Here is a 14,234-nt window from a genome sequence, read left to right as displayed (position 1 = left end):
AACATCAGGGACCGACTGATATTCTGCAAAAGGTACAGGAAGTGGACTGCTGAGGACTGGGGTAAAGTCATTTTCTCAGATGAATCCCCTTTTCGATTGTTTGGGACATCTGGAAAACAGCTTATTAGGAGAAGAGGTGAGCGCTACCACCAGTCTTGTCTCATGCCAACTGTTAAGCATCCTGAAACGATTCATGTGTGGAGTTGCTTCTCAGCCAAGGGAATCGGCTCACCCACAGTCTTGCCTAAAAACACAGCCATGAATAAAGATTGGTATCAGAATGTCCTCCAAGAGCAACTTCTCCCAACTGTCCAAGAGCAGTTTGGCGTCCCAACAATGCCTTTTCCAGCATGATGGAGCACCTTGCCATAAAGCAAAGGTGATCACTAAATGGCTCATGGAACAAAACATAGAGATTTTGGGTCCATGGCCTGGAAACTCCCCAGATCTTAATCCCATTGAGAACTTGTGGGCAATCATCAAGAGACGGGTGGACAAACAAAAACCAACAAATTCTGGCAAAATGCAAGCATTGCTTATGCAAGAATGGACAGCTATCAGTTAGGATTTGGTCCAGAAGTTGATTGAGAGCATGCCAGGGAGAATTGCATTGGTCCTGAAGAAGAAGGGTCAACACTGCAAATATTGACTTGCTGCATTAACTCATTCTGTCAATATAACCTTTTGGTACTCATAATATGATTGCAATTACATTTCTGTATGTGATGTAAACATCAGACAAACACAAGTAAAAACCAGAGGGCAACAGATCATGTGAAAATATAATTTTGGTGTCATTCTCAAAACTTTTGGCCATGACTGTACAGCTAGTATACCTATAAAGAGAAAAATCAGAAAAATTGAAAATTTTGCAGTGGTCTCTTTATTTTTGCCAGAGCTGTACACGTTATTATACAGGAAAAATTGTTTCCTAACATTTTTACCTTCAAAATCCATTTTATCTTCTGCTTGGTATGTTTTATTGTTAGTCTGTTAAATGGCGTAATACTCTGACAAAATTGTTTTCAGCAGTGACCTGGGAGTCAGAGATGTGTCCAGGCATCTTCCCTATGCTTTTCCTATTCCATTTCAGTGGTGTTTCCATCCATTTTAGTGATTTCCAGGCCCCCTCAGACCTTCCGGGGGGTTTGTCAGAAAAATGCTCAAATTTCCATTGACTTCCATGGTGCTCATTACTCTTGAAGAGCAACAAAGCATTATGTATTGCTTGAAATAAGTACTTGAGCATGTTAGTCTTCACTCATCATTAGTGACCATGATTACCCGTGTCCCCCAAACTATATATTTGATATTCTGCCAGGCTTATTAATTAAAATTAGATCTACCAGTGTCCCCTACCCTCATGTTGGGTCATGCAGAAGTCGTGTAAGGTCTTTCATATTTAAACTTGTTTCTTTTGATGAACCTGCACGTTTCTGCTCCCCAGTTTATATCAGGGTAGTTGAAGTCCCTAATGACTTCTCCCTTATATACTGCCTCATCCATTTGCATTTTGATGATATTTTTCGCTGCTTCCATTATACTTAGAGATGTACAGTATATAAAACCCTTATCACTATTTTATTATTCTTGCTTCCTCCCCATATCTCTACCTACAGAGACTTTACATTTTTATTGACCTCACAAATCATCATCATGCTGCCTGGGTATTAAGGACGACTTACATATACACAAAACCCTCCCCCCTCGCTTATTTGTAAGGTTATTCCTGAACAGACTATAGCCTTGTAAATTAACAGCTCTCGTTCGGCCATGTCTCTGTTATCCTCACCACTTAATTTTCTTCCACAATATGAAATGTAATTAGTCGTGCTGGTGAGGCTTCTGGCATTAGAATACAGGCCTTTTATGTATATTTCAGTTCCTCTGTTCCTAATTTATTGAATACTGGGGGGTCCCATGCCCTTTAAACTGCCTGCGACACTCCTGGCTGCCTTTAGTCTGCCCCTGCCAAGGGTGCGCTACTCCTGTGAGCCACATCCCTAACAAGGACCATAACAAGACCAGAAACAAATAGCACTAAATAAAATGCCCCATACCTCTAAAACCATATGGTAGATAAAAAATAATAACTGAATACTCAGGAGAGCTGTGACCGGGTGACAGGTTGTCTCTAAGTGTCTGCATTAAACTACTGCACTATTGTGTTATCCTACAGTATACATTCTGTACTGTATGTCTTTCCTAAAATACGCTATCATTTGCTTTTAGAAGAATTTTTTGTAGCATGTATTAATAGTAACCGGCTAAAGTATAATTACAAAGATAGTATAAGACAAAATGATCCTCATTTGATAATATTTTGTTTACTGGTTCGATTGTTGAAGACATTTATTTACAAAACCATTATTATCCACAGCTTGCATTGCCTCATTGGGAAAATTCAGGACCAACTGTTGCATTACAATAGGACCCAGCCAGTAATAAAAAATATAAGGACATGTCTGAAAAAGGAGCCTGCTGATAAAGCAAAGTGCTAGAGAAATCATGGAAAGAAAAGGTTTGCAAGTGTAGAGCAAAGCAGCTGGCAGGAACTGGGGAGAGGCGATCACTGCTGCGGCTCTACACCGCCTGCTACAATGTGCATCCTAATCCTTCCTGCAAGTTGTCCCACATTCTTATGTTTTAGGTGGTCGACTATGACAACTAGTCTTGACACTTGGGTTCCTTGCCCACCGTTCCTAGAGAGCTATGTGTCAGGCAGAGGGTCTACCTCCCACACATCCCCTGCCCCCACTGTGACCCGTCTCTCGGGGGTCCTGCTGTCACCAGAGAAGAAATGTGGCGTGTGATAAGCTGCACAGAGCTAGGCTTGGCTCCTCACTGCAGGTGACAGGAGCAGCTGCGAGCTCTGTAGGAACCAGGGAGCACAAGCCCAAAGCTCACACATACTGGCATCAAGGGAGCACAGGGTAGCCGGAGCCGGGCAGCAGCCGGCAGCAACATGAAGATGGGACAGTTCCTAATCCAATCATTGAGGTAGAGAATAAGCATTTGGAGAGGAGGGGTGACAAAGGATGGTTGTGTAAGAGTACAGGAATGTAAAGCTTGGAAGGGAAGGACCTGCCTTCTAAGAGGAGGAGAAGGAGGGTGGGTGCTTCCAGATCACAGAAGGAGCATCGTTGGTTTGTAGACAACCTTCTTCTCCTGGGGGTGGGGGAGCTGGAGAAGACCTTTACCGTTCTACACCAGTAAGCTGTGCAGGAGTTCCACAGATCAGAGGACGTCTTGTAACAAGCTATTGAGTACACTGTGAGTAGTAGGATACTAATCAAAGTGTCTGAGGCACTGATGAGCGCCCAGCACTGCTTCTGGAGGACAGCTCCTCGACATCTTCATTCAGGACTCCGAAGTGGACAGCTCCTTCTGGGCAAACTGGCTGCTCCAAGGCTCCAGGCTCGCCACATTGCTCCAGATCAATAAGAAAACGTTTTTCTCCCTGGGACCCGAGGGAAGGTCTTGTCACTTCCATATATTGTCTATGGGCAGTTGAAACATTTACTGGACCAGCCTTGCACCGATTGGACTACTATGCATGCTCAGGGGGCATTCAGAGACTTAAAGGGTATGCAGAACCCCTAAACTGCTGCAGGAGAAGGGGAAATCCATCTATCTCCAGCCCCTCCTACAGAAGATGACCACTGAGCAGTATGGTCTGGAAAGTCTAATGCTGGTGAGTTATTGGGATACTTATATACATGGAATACTGGGAGAAATAGCTGTATTGTAACTTGATGACAGTGAAATATCCCTGAATGATTCTGCTTCATAATATGCTACTCATATCCGATTATTGTAGGCATCTTTACTACCTGGAAAGTCAAAAGCAAGGAGAGAAGCCTGGAAAGAGAGGTGGAATTAAGGAGAAAAATAGACTGAATTCACAAGAAATGTATGTGGCTCCCATCGCTAGGATTGGGAGATGCAGATGTGCTCCATGGTGTGGGCTGGGGACTGAGACATGCACCTATTTTCCATGGTTCTGAATTGTGACTCATGCCAGACATCAGCCTGTGATACTTACCTCTGTCCTATTACATAGTCTTCCTGTCTATCTGTCCATGTATCTATCTATCCATGTATCTATCTATCTATCCATGTATCTATCTATCTATCTATCTATCCATGTATCTATCTATCTATCTATCCATGTATCTATCTATCTATCTATCTATCTATTATCTATCTATCCATGTATCTATCTATCTATCTATCCATGTATCTATCTATCCATGTATCTATCTATCTATTATCTATCTATCCATGTATCTATCTATCTATCTATCTATCAATTATCTATCTATCTATTCTATCTCTCTCTGTCTAATCCCTATCATATCTCTCGCTCTCCCTCTCGCTATCTGTCTGTCTAGCTATCTCTCTGTCTCTTATCTATCTATCTATCTATCTATCTATCTCTACCTATATGTCTGTCTCTTTCTATGTAATATCTATCTATATATCTATCTATCTATCTATCTATCTATCTATCTATCTATCTATCTATCTATCTATCTATCTATCTATTTATCCATCTAGTCTACCTGTCCACCTATTTACAGACCTCCTCTGATCTGTGCACATTCCCCTATCAAATCCTCCTGCCTGCTGGACTCATTATTCCTAGCACTGAGTCCCAGTCTCATTTCTGCCCTACTTATCTGCATTGTGACCTGCTGTAACTGTACTTTCAGCTCCCATTTTCCATTGCATAGTGTGTTTTGCCACCTGCCTGTTCTTGTGCTCTGCATCTCCATCACCCCTTCCCCTTCCATGTATCCCATGCACTCCCTGTCCATTGTGTGCACCTCTCTCTAGCTTCTTCTGTAGCTCTCCCTCTCATCTTCCTTACACCCTCCACCCCCCTTATGTTTTCCTGTGCGTTAAATATTTTCATCTGCTCCTCTGAATTGCACCCATTTAACATCTTTAGGGCAGAATTCTCCAGTCTGTGGTTGGCAGCAAGAAGTCTTGATTACAATCTAACCTGTTCCTTTGCAGCAGATTTATAGGAGCTGAATACGGTGGGCAATTAACCAGCCGTTGGGTGCAGATTCCAGTATTGAGGGCAGTAACATTACCCCATAGGTATATGGCCATGGATTCATCTCCTTGTCAGGGTGCACTGAGTGATATACTACTTTTAGTATTTAGGCGCTGTATAGACTGAAACCTTCTAGAGAAATGTCAGATCATTCTGGATTCTACACATTTTAATATGTTTTTCTTGTCTGAATATGATTTATTGCTGGAAAATAACTCCAGATATCTTATTTCTAAGTGATGGCATCAGACGGCATCTTGAATTTCTTTTTGAGTTGAATTTGAGTTTCTTGAAATTATTTTTATATTTGAGATTAAGAAATCAAGTAAAACATAACCTCAATATCAATCATTGTAAAAGCAGTAGATACTGGCAAACATGATGACCTGTGTGTGATAAATGGATGTTACAGCTCATACTGCTAAGTTATGATGAACGCTCATTACACAGCATAGGACCTGGGAAATATGCATACAGCAGGGTGAGCTGTGGACTTTTATTAACCATTTGTTGTCTGACGAGCACTGGCGACACATTTTGCTTTCCCTTTCTGGGTACAAGTCTTGTGTACAGATGCCTCCATAGCCGGCAGTGTAGTCTCCTTGCAGCAGATTGCACTGTCCCTTTAATGTTCAGCTGATTGATCCTCTGGCTGCAGATTATGAGATGCTAGTTTTTGATGTGATTATATGGGAATATTTACATGGGAGCTTTGTTTAGTGGTGTGGACGGGCAAGGAATGCAAATGTCTGCAGATTGCATTCTGGGAGCATTCTTTAGCACCAGCACTTTTACTGCGTACAATATTGCTGTATCAAGTACACATTGTCATCACCCCCTAACTGAGTGTCATTCTGTAACGTTTAAGTCCGCACAATGCTGAAAACTTTCTTGCTTCAGACAGATCAGTGTAAGAAAATCATATTGATGAGGTCTAGCTTCAAATCGTGGGGCAGATTTAAAACACCAGAAATCACTGTGCAGTGCCAAAGGGGTGTGGCCTCTTTCTGACTCTGGAAATCAGTGGTGGTCTGGTAAGCAGATCCAACAGATGTAAGCTTCCTATAACATTTCTCTAGATGCCTGGATCTCACTTTTTTCACCATTTACACTCCCAGTCCGTCTATGTTACTATTATTTCAAACTATAGGAGCGAATTGTAAAAGGTAGGATTTTACATGGAAAATCGAAGGGATTGCGACCCGTTGTAAAATCAGTATATACTCACTATTAAATACCTGGGTAATGTGGTTAGGAGGTAATGTTGTAAATGATGTAGTTATGTTTCAAAGTGTGATCTATAAAAATGCTTAGTCTGCTCAGTACTTTGCTTCCTAGAATAGAAAGTTTTCTACTAAAGCAAATCTGTCAGCACGTTTAACCCATCTTTACCATTTACATACTCATGTAGGTAATTGAAAGGTGAAAGTGGTGAATACTACTATGCTCGGGTGCTCGGTACTCTTAAGGAGCAGATGGATCCTCAGATGGCCATGACTTAAGTCCTGTAGTATAATGGAATCATTGGGAGACTCAAGTCTTTTTCCAGTTAATCTTCTTCCCCATTGACTTTCATTATACTCGGGTGCTCGAGTCGCAGCCATCCGAGTATCCAACTGTTCATTACGAGTACTGAGCCCCCGAGCATGGTAGTTCTTGCTCATCACTAAAAGATAAGTGCATGGATACCATTATATATTCTTTTTACAGACGATGATTTTATTAGTATACAATTTAAGTTTTTGGTAATTTGTCCTATCTAGAGCACCTAACACAAGTCTACAACAATGGGTCATTTCCATCCTTAGGACCTCTCTCCCTCTTTTGATTGATTACTGGCCATCTCACTGACACCAGGCGCGAGACAGGACATATTGCTCCTACTCACATCACCGTAGTCCTACGCTAGCGCTGTAGATCACTGGCTTCAGCGTGGTCACCAATCGATGTCTTAATTTCATTATTTACACCTAATTATGTTCGTGTTTCCCTATTTTACACAATTGTTCTGTTCATCCATATAGAAAGGTGTTGAGTCACTGTAACGACTGCCTAGATCCACAGACTCAGATCGGCTGTAATGGAGAGGCTAGAGGGAAGTCACTCACCAAGCAGGACCCCCAGAACCCTGAAACCCTTTAACCCCTATACAGGGATTTGGAATTACACAGGGCCCTGGTGATCACTACCTGTGGAAGGCTGCAGTCTGATGAGAGTAGTAGTCAGGCAGGGTCAAACCAGGAATTGTGGAACAGGGACAGAATTGGCAGGCAATGACGTAGTCAGCAAACGTAGCAGAGGTCAAATCCGGATCGGGCAGCAAGGTACAAAAACAGTAGGCAGGAGGGTAGTCAGAAAACACACAGAAGTCAGCACACAGGAATCACCAAACAGAATAGAATGTAACAGGAGCCAGGAAAATCAGAACTATCTCTGGCAGTGGTCATGTGACAGGAGGGGGAATAAGAAAGGTGTGGTGTCTTCCCATTGGCTGTAGCTGAACGCTGGCAACTTCAGCTGGAAAACACATGCCACCCACAGTCAGCCAGCGGTACTGCAGATCCAAAGATAACCCAGCCTAGTGGATGATCGGAGCCTGCGCCCACCGGTGCCGCTGGCATCGACTCCTCTCCCATCACCAGCGCCATCCACGGCAGGAACACGGCGTCGCCTGGCGATCAGAGCAGAAGTTGCTGGAGCAGACTCTGGCAGTGACTTAACAGTCACTGAATGGAAAAGAAAAAAAATACTCTAATAGATATAATTATGTACACTTTTATATCGATATCTTTTTCATGTCATTCTTTTTTTTATTTCATTGTCCTTAACGTATTATTACCTTGCATGTATTATTCATGTACATTTCCTGAGTTAGCAAGAAGGTGAAAACCGATGGAAATAAGCTTGCATAATCAGACTACACACAGTTTATTTGTAGTCTGTTACCATGGAGATGTAAAGTCAGGGAAGTAAATGGGAGTTGCCTCAGGCTCCATTAGGACAAAGGAAAAGGAAGGTTTTTTGATTAGCTTTACTATTAGTTTAAGATATTAGATGCTGCAGCTACTTGTCACTCTTACATATCATTAAATTGTCAGTTTGCCAGTCAGAGTCGCACTCTTACAAATGAGTAATTTATAATTGTGTGCTGTGCGACTGTGGCCTCAGGTCTCCTGGTGTTAGTGACTCACCCACTCCAGGGCTATGGGACACCCGGTGCCGGGCCGGACTAGTCCGGGGGATGTCAGTGGTGGCGGGGCCCGACTCCGTGCCCTGGTGGGGTCAATTAGTATGGCTGCAGTGTCTTGGGGGTGATTAAAGTTTATATTTGTCGTGACGCCACCTGTGGTTTGCGGCTATTAAGCCGCCGCTGCTGTATGGGGCCTCCGGGGCTGGTGGAATGGCAGCTTGGATGGTCCTGCTCCCCACAGGTGGAGCGGTACCCCGGGGCACAGTTGGTGCTTGTAAGTGTCTATGCAGTGATGGAAGTCTATGCAGATGAAATAACAGAGGCAACACCAAGGGTGCAGTTTCAAGATGTTTACTCACAGTTCCTGGTAGGTGCACACTGGTGCCTCTGGACTGCTGAGACCCACTGTCAGGGACCTCCGCCGATCCTGGGTAGATCTGGGGGTAAAAGCCGGTACACCCCTCTATGTGTTCCTTTCTTCAGCTGTCTCCTTAAGCCTTGCCCTTGTTGGATGAACCTGGCTCGGCCTCCACTACAGCCTCCGGGCCGGGGGCTCGCCTGTCGGTTATTTACCCCCTTTCTGAAGGCTGTGGGCTGTGGCCCAGGGAGTTTGCAACTTTCCCTGGGCCTCGGCTTTTACTGTTGGAGATAATTTTTCCTCCTCCGGTTTCTAGGGACTGTCCCCTGTTTGCAGCTTGATCCCTCCACCGAATGACTTTGTGGAACAGGCCCTGCGCTCGTAAGCCTTGCAGTGGCCCTGGAATCCCTTCTTTTCTCTGCTTGGTGTCACCTGGACCCTCTGAGTCCCAGGGTCTTCACCAGGAAGTGTCTCTTTCTTTCCTTGCTCCTGTCTGACTAGAGCACTTCTCCTTTCAGCTTTCTCTGCAGACTCACACTTCTCACTTCTCTGCCTCCCGCAGACTTCCTCACTCCCCTCCTCCCTGAGGTAAACTGAAACTCTCTCTCTTGACCTTCCTTGTCTACTCTGCTCTCGGGTGGCTCCTCCCACCCCCGTTGCTAAGCTACCACCCTATGGGAGCAGGGATGGGTCTTACGGCCCCTCCCAGCATGCAGCATGGGAGGGTTGCTGCCACTGTCCCTGGTCCCTGTGTGTACCTAACAATGGGTGTAGTGTGAATTTGCCTGTGGACCGGCGTTCCCTCCTTTCCTTACCCAGGATGGGACATCACACCTCTGCTGGGGTGCAATGTCTCTGTGGCGACGGAAGCCTCAGGGGCGCCACAGTAGCATACAAATACTGATGAAATACTGATCGCAAATACTGATGTGTGAATAAAGCTTCAGCCCATATCTTAAAGGGTTTTCCACTTGTAAATTGTTTTAAAAATCATCCAGCATGCTCTACAAAAAGTATAATCAAATAAGATATTTTCACCTTACTGATTCCCTGCTGCTCCTGCCAATGATGTCTGGTTCCTTTACGGTTCAGTAACAATAAAATTATCAGGTATTATGGATCTTTATTCATGAAATCATTTTTGGTAATCAGGAGGAACTATTTATTTTATTATCCTTATTTTATTTATTTTATTAGCCACACTTGTCCAAGGGTTGTATGTAATATTGAAACTCTGTCCCATTACCTCAATGTAATTGAGCTACAGTACCACTATATACTAATACAATGTCCTGCAGACAGATAATGCACCATTTTTGAAAGAACTCCTCAATATGTATGTACAGTAATTGATAAACTGCAGAATACATTTTACATTTCCATGCTAATTACCGTAATCTTGTATTGAAATTCCCTGTACAGAAAAAAAAGATAAAATCAAGGTTCTGTGATCAAGTGAAAGTCTTCACAAAATTTGGAAAATTTCAAAATTTGGAAAATTTCTGAATTTTCATCAAGACTTTTTAATTGGGAAAAAACGATCACACCCTTAAATTGATTCAAACCAGATCCCTAAACTTATTCAAAACCCATAGTCTGCTAAACTCATTAAGATATCATATTTCTGAACATATCTGACCTAGTGTTAGACCCCCCCTGAAGTTAATTTGGACCTCAGACCAGCTCCTACAATTTATTTAGAAATTAGACCAGCTTTTACAATTAAGACTCTAGTCCGCTGAAATTAAGTCAAACAACACTGAAATTAATTAGTCCTAACACTAGATTGCTAAAATTAATTCATAATTACATAGGTTGAAAAAAAGACCTAGGTCCATCAAGTTCAACCTTCTTCCACCAATTTTACATGCCTCCTGTATGGCACGTAGGAAGCATCTTGAAGCTGTCATCATCAATAAAGGCCTCTGTACAAAGTATGAAATAAATTTCAGTTATCGTGTATAATACTTTTCCCTGTCTTATTTCTCATTATTACACATCACTGATTTTATGGACATCTATGGCTTCATTTCTTTTCTTGTGTGAATTGGATGGGTTGTTACGACAACTGGTGAAAAATTCATGTCAACAGCACTTTTAGAAACAGATTTACTTAGAAAATTGGTGACGTGTTCAATTCTTATATCACCAGCTTTAAAAAACTAAAAAAAAAACCCAAACAAACCAATATTCAGGGGAATAAAACAAGAGCAAAAGCTTACCACTTTTCTCTTGGTGGTCCTTTTTGAAGACTTTTGGAATCAATCTTCAGGCTGTATGAAATTTTTTGATTTATCCTTGCAGCCCATATTTTGAAGGGGTTATTATTGTGCTTTTCCAAAAATAAGTCACTGTCTTATACTTTTTTTTGCCCCCAAAAAAGCGCTTGGGCTTATTTTTGGAGTAGGTCTTATTCTTGGAGAAACATGGTTAGGGGAAAGTTTACCCCCCAAAAAAAGCATACCCCTCTTCCCAGGAGACTCATACTTACCAGACCCAAGACATCTGTGTGGCTCCCAGGTCCTTCCTGTGATCGACAGGCCCTCTCAGCAGGTATCCTGCACTCCATCCTCCCCTGCCTCTGGCCGACACACATATATCAGATCAATTTTAAACAATTTTTTTATCTCTACTGGCTAACACGGTACAAAGATATATTTTACATATATCAGATCATTCACACACTCATACACACACACACACACACACAATCACTGATCATATCGCACACACTTACTCACTGGTCACTCACCACATCGGGCGGTATAGAATGCCTCCAGCCGCAGGGAAAGATAGGACGAAGTTACGCATCGCAGGTCCTGTAAGCATTCCATCCGCAGCCGTAGGTCCTTGCGTTCCTCCGCTCTGTATGTCAGGATTCTGCTGGCTAGAAGAAATCGGTATCGCTGGATGTGGTGAATGTGTGTGTGTGTGATCTGATGGGTGATTGTGTGGGTGATCTGATGTGTGTCGGTGTGCGATCCACTGCAGGGCCTACCGCTCGGCGTCAAATGAGAATGATTGCGGGATGTCCGCTGTCTATAATCATGTGTTCTGCAGTATTCTTTAACTTTCTTTACTGCATTAGCTTCATTATTGAACTGCGACTAGGGCTTATTTTCAGGGTAGAGGTTATATTTAAGCCTTGATTCAAAAATACTGAAAATCCTTGCCAGGGCTTATTTTTGGGGAGGGCTTATTTTTGGAAAAACACGGTATTAGACGGTATTAGACAACAAAAGTCTGCCAGAAAAATCACTTTACTTCGGGGTAGGAGGGGGGAGGTGTTAATTCATTTTCCTGAGGGGCCACATGACTGGTGTGGAGAACCGAACAAATTATCTGAAATTAATTCTGCTCAATATTAACTGATACAATTATTATTAGTATAAAATAACAATTAAAATGTTATCAGTTAATATTGAGCAGAAATTAGCATGCTGACACACTGTCTGTGTACAGTATGAGCCCCCAAATAGCCTCCTCATACAGAACCAGAAGTTTCCATACACTATCTAAAAAGACACATATGCTTGTTTTTCTCACAATCTGACATGAAATCATAATAAACCTTTCCCGTTTTAGGTCAATTAGGAACCAAAATTATTTGTACTAGATTTGCCAAATGCCAGAATAATGAAAGAATGTTTTAAGGCATTTTTATGACTTTCTGCAAAGTCAAAAGTTTACATATACATATGATGATGTCATGTCTTTGGAAGCTTCTGAAAGGTTTATTGGCAACATCTGAGTTAGTTAGAGACACACCTGTGGATGTATTTTACTGCACACCTGAAACACACTGCTTCTTTGTGTAGCATGGGAAGTCAAACGAAATCTGCCAGGATCTCAGAAAGAGAATTGTGGACTTGCACAAGTCTGGTTCATCCTCAGGTGCAATTTCCAGATACCTGAAGGTGCCTCAATCATCTGTACAAGCAATTATACGCAAGTTCAAACAAGATGGGAATGTCCAGCCATCATACCGCTCAGGAAGGAGACAGTTTCTGTTTATCAGAGATGAATGTGCTTTGGTCAGACATGCGCATATCAACCCAAGAACAAAAGCAAAATATCTTGTGAAGATGCTGGTGGAAGCTGGTAAGATTATGTCATTATTCCACAATGAGATGAGTACTGTGTCAACATGGGCTAAAAAGCAACTCTGCCAGGAAGAAGCCATTACTCCAAAAGAAAAAAAAAAAGGCAGTTTAATGTTTTCAAATGCACACAGGAACAAAGAGCTTAAGTTTTGGAGACATGTCCTGTGGTCTGACGAAACTAAAATTGAACTGTTTGGTCTTAACGACCATTGTTACATTTGAAGGAAAAAGGGAGAAGCTTTGAAGCCTAAGAAAACTATGCCAACTGTGAAACACAGGGTTGGCAGCATCATGTTGTGGGGTTGTTTTGCTGCAGGAGAGACTGATGAATTTCACAAAATAGATGGCATCATGGAAAGAAGATTATGTGGCAATACTGAAGCAACATCTCAAGACAACAGCCAGGAACCTAAAGCTTGGGCAGAAATTGGTCTTCCAAATTGACAATGACCCAAAGCATTCTGCCAAATTAGTTACAAAGTGGCTTAAGGATAACAAAGTCCATGTTTTGGAGTGGCCATCACTATAGAGAATTTAAGGGCAAAGCTGAAAAGGCAGGTGCGAGCAAGGCGACCTACAGACATGGCTCAGTTACACCAGTTCTGCCAAGAGGAATGGGCCCAAATTCTTACCAACTAAAGGCAATGGTATCAAATACTAATGAAATATGTGTAAACGTTTGACTTTGCAGAAAGTAATAAAAATGCCTTAAAATATTGTGTGTCTCTCTCATTATTCTGGCATTTGACAAATATAAATAATTTTGGTTCCTAATTGACATTAAACGGAAAGGTTTATTCTGATTTCTTGTCAAATAGTGAGAAAAACATGCAAATGTGTCTTTTTAGATAGTATATGTAAACGTTTGGTTCAACTGTACCTAATGAGCCCCCACATAGCCTCGTTTATCCTTTATAAACCCCATATAGCTTTCTATAAACATAATTAACGCCCTACAAAGTCTCCTATATGCCTAATGAGCCTCTTAGCCACATAGCCTCTTATATGTATAATGTTCCCCCACATAGCCTTCCTATATACAGGATGAGCCCTCATATAGCCTTCTAAATACACTCAAACCCATGTTCCCAAATCCCATATACATGTAAAAAAAAACTCACCACAAGTCACCTTAGTCCTGTTCTCCCAGCCCTCTGCTCTGGTCTCCAGTTTAAAGAAGGTCCTCACAGCACGCACAATGATGTGACATTATCGTGTCTGCTGTCCCACATGTTGATTAGTGGAAGACAGAGCCAGTGGCACTGTCCTCCATCAATGTATTCACCACTATCTACCTCCTGTGGAAGCAGATAGCGGTGATATTGAGAAGAGGGCAGGGTAGCAGGGGAGGGCATGTTGGGGCCCACAGTCCATTGTTTTGCCCACTTTGTCCAGCCTTGCTTTGTATGAGCTTCACACAAAGCTTTATAATATCCTTAGGCATGAGACCTGGCACATATAGGATCCAATCTCTTTTTGGAAACATTAAGCCATTGAGGAAAGCAAACCATGTCAGCT

General features: G+C 42.3%; 1 protein-coding gene across 3 annotated transcripts in view; it reads left to right on the top strand.

Annotated features, from left to right (window-relative positions):
* The first annotated feature begins 2,917 nt into the window (after positions 1 to 2,917).
* Positions 2,918 to 14,234, top strand: part of GRM4 (glutamate metabotropic receptor 4) — a 760,688-nt gene continuing 749,371 nt past the window's right edge. The window contains exon 1 of one of the 3 annotated variants that reach the window (XM_075335864.1): positions 2,918 to 3,694. The gene's annotated coding sequence lies outside the window, so the exon portion shown is untranslated. The remainder of the gene's footprint in view (positions 3,695 to 14,234) is intronic. The other 2 variants (XM_075335865.1, XM_075335863.1) reach the window with 2 other exon arrangements.

Source organism: Anomaloglossus baeobatrachus, chromosome 2 (genome assembly GCF_048569485.1).
Source record: "Anomaloglossus baeobatrachus isolate aAnoBae1 chromosome 2, aAnoBae1.hap1, whole genome shotgun sequence".
In the NCBI taxonomy this organism is placed as follows: domain Eukaryota; kingdom Metazoa; phylum Chordata; class Amphibia; order Anura; family Aromobatidae; genus Anomaloglossus; species Anomaloglossus baeobatrachus.
This window is presented reverse-complemented; position numbering and strand designations above follow the sequence as displayed.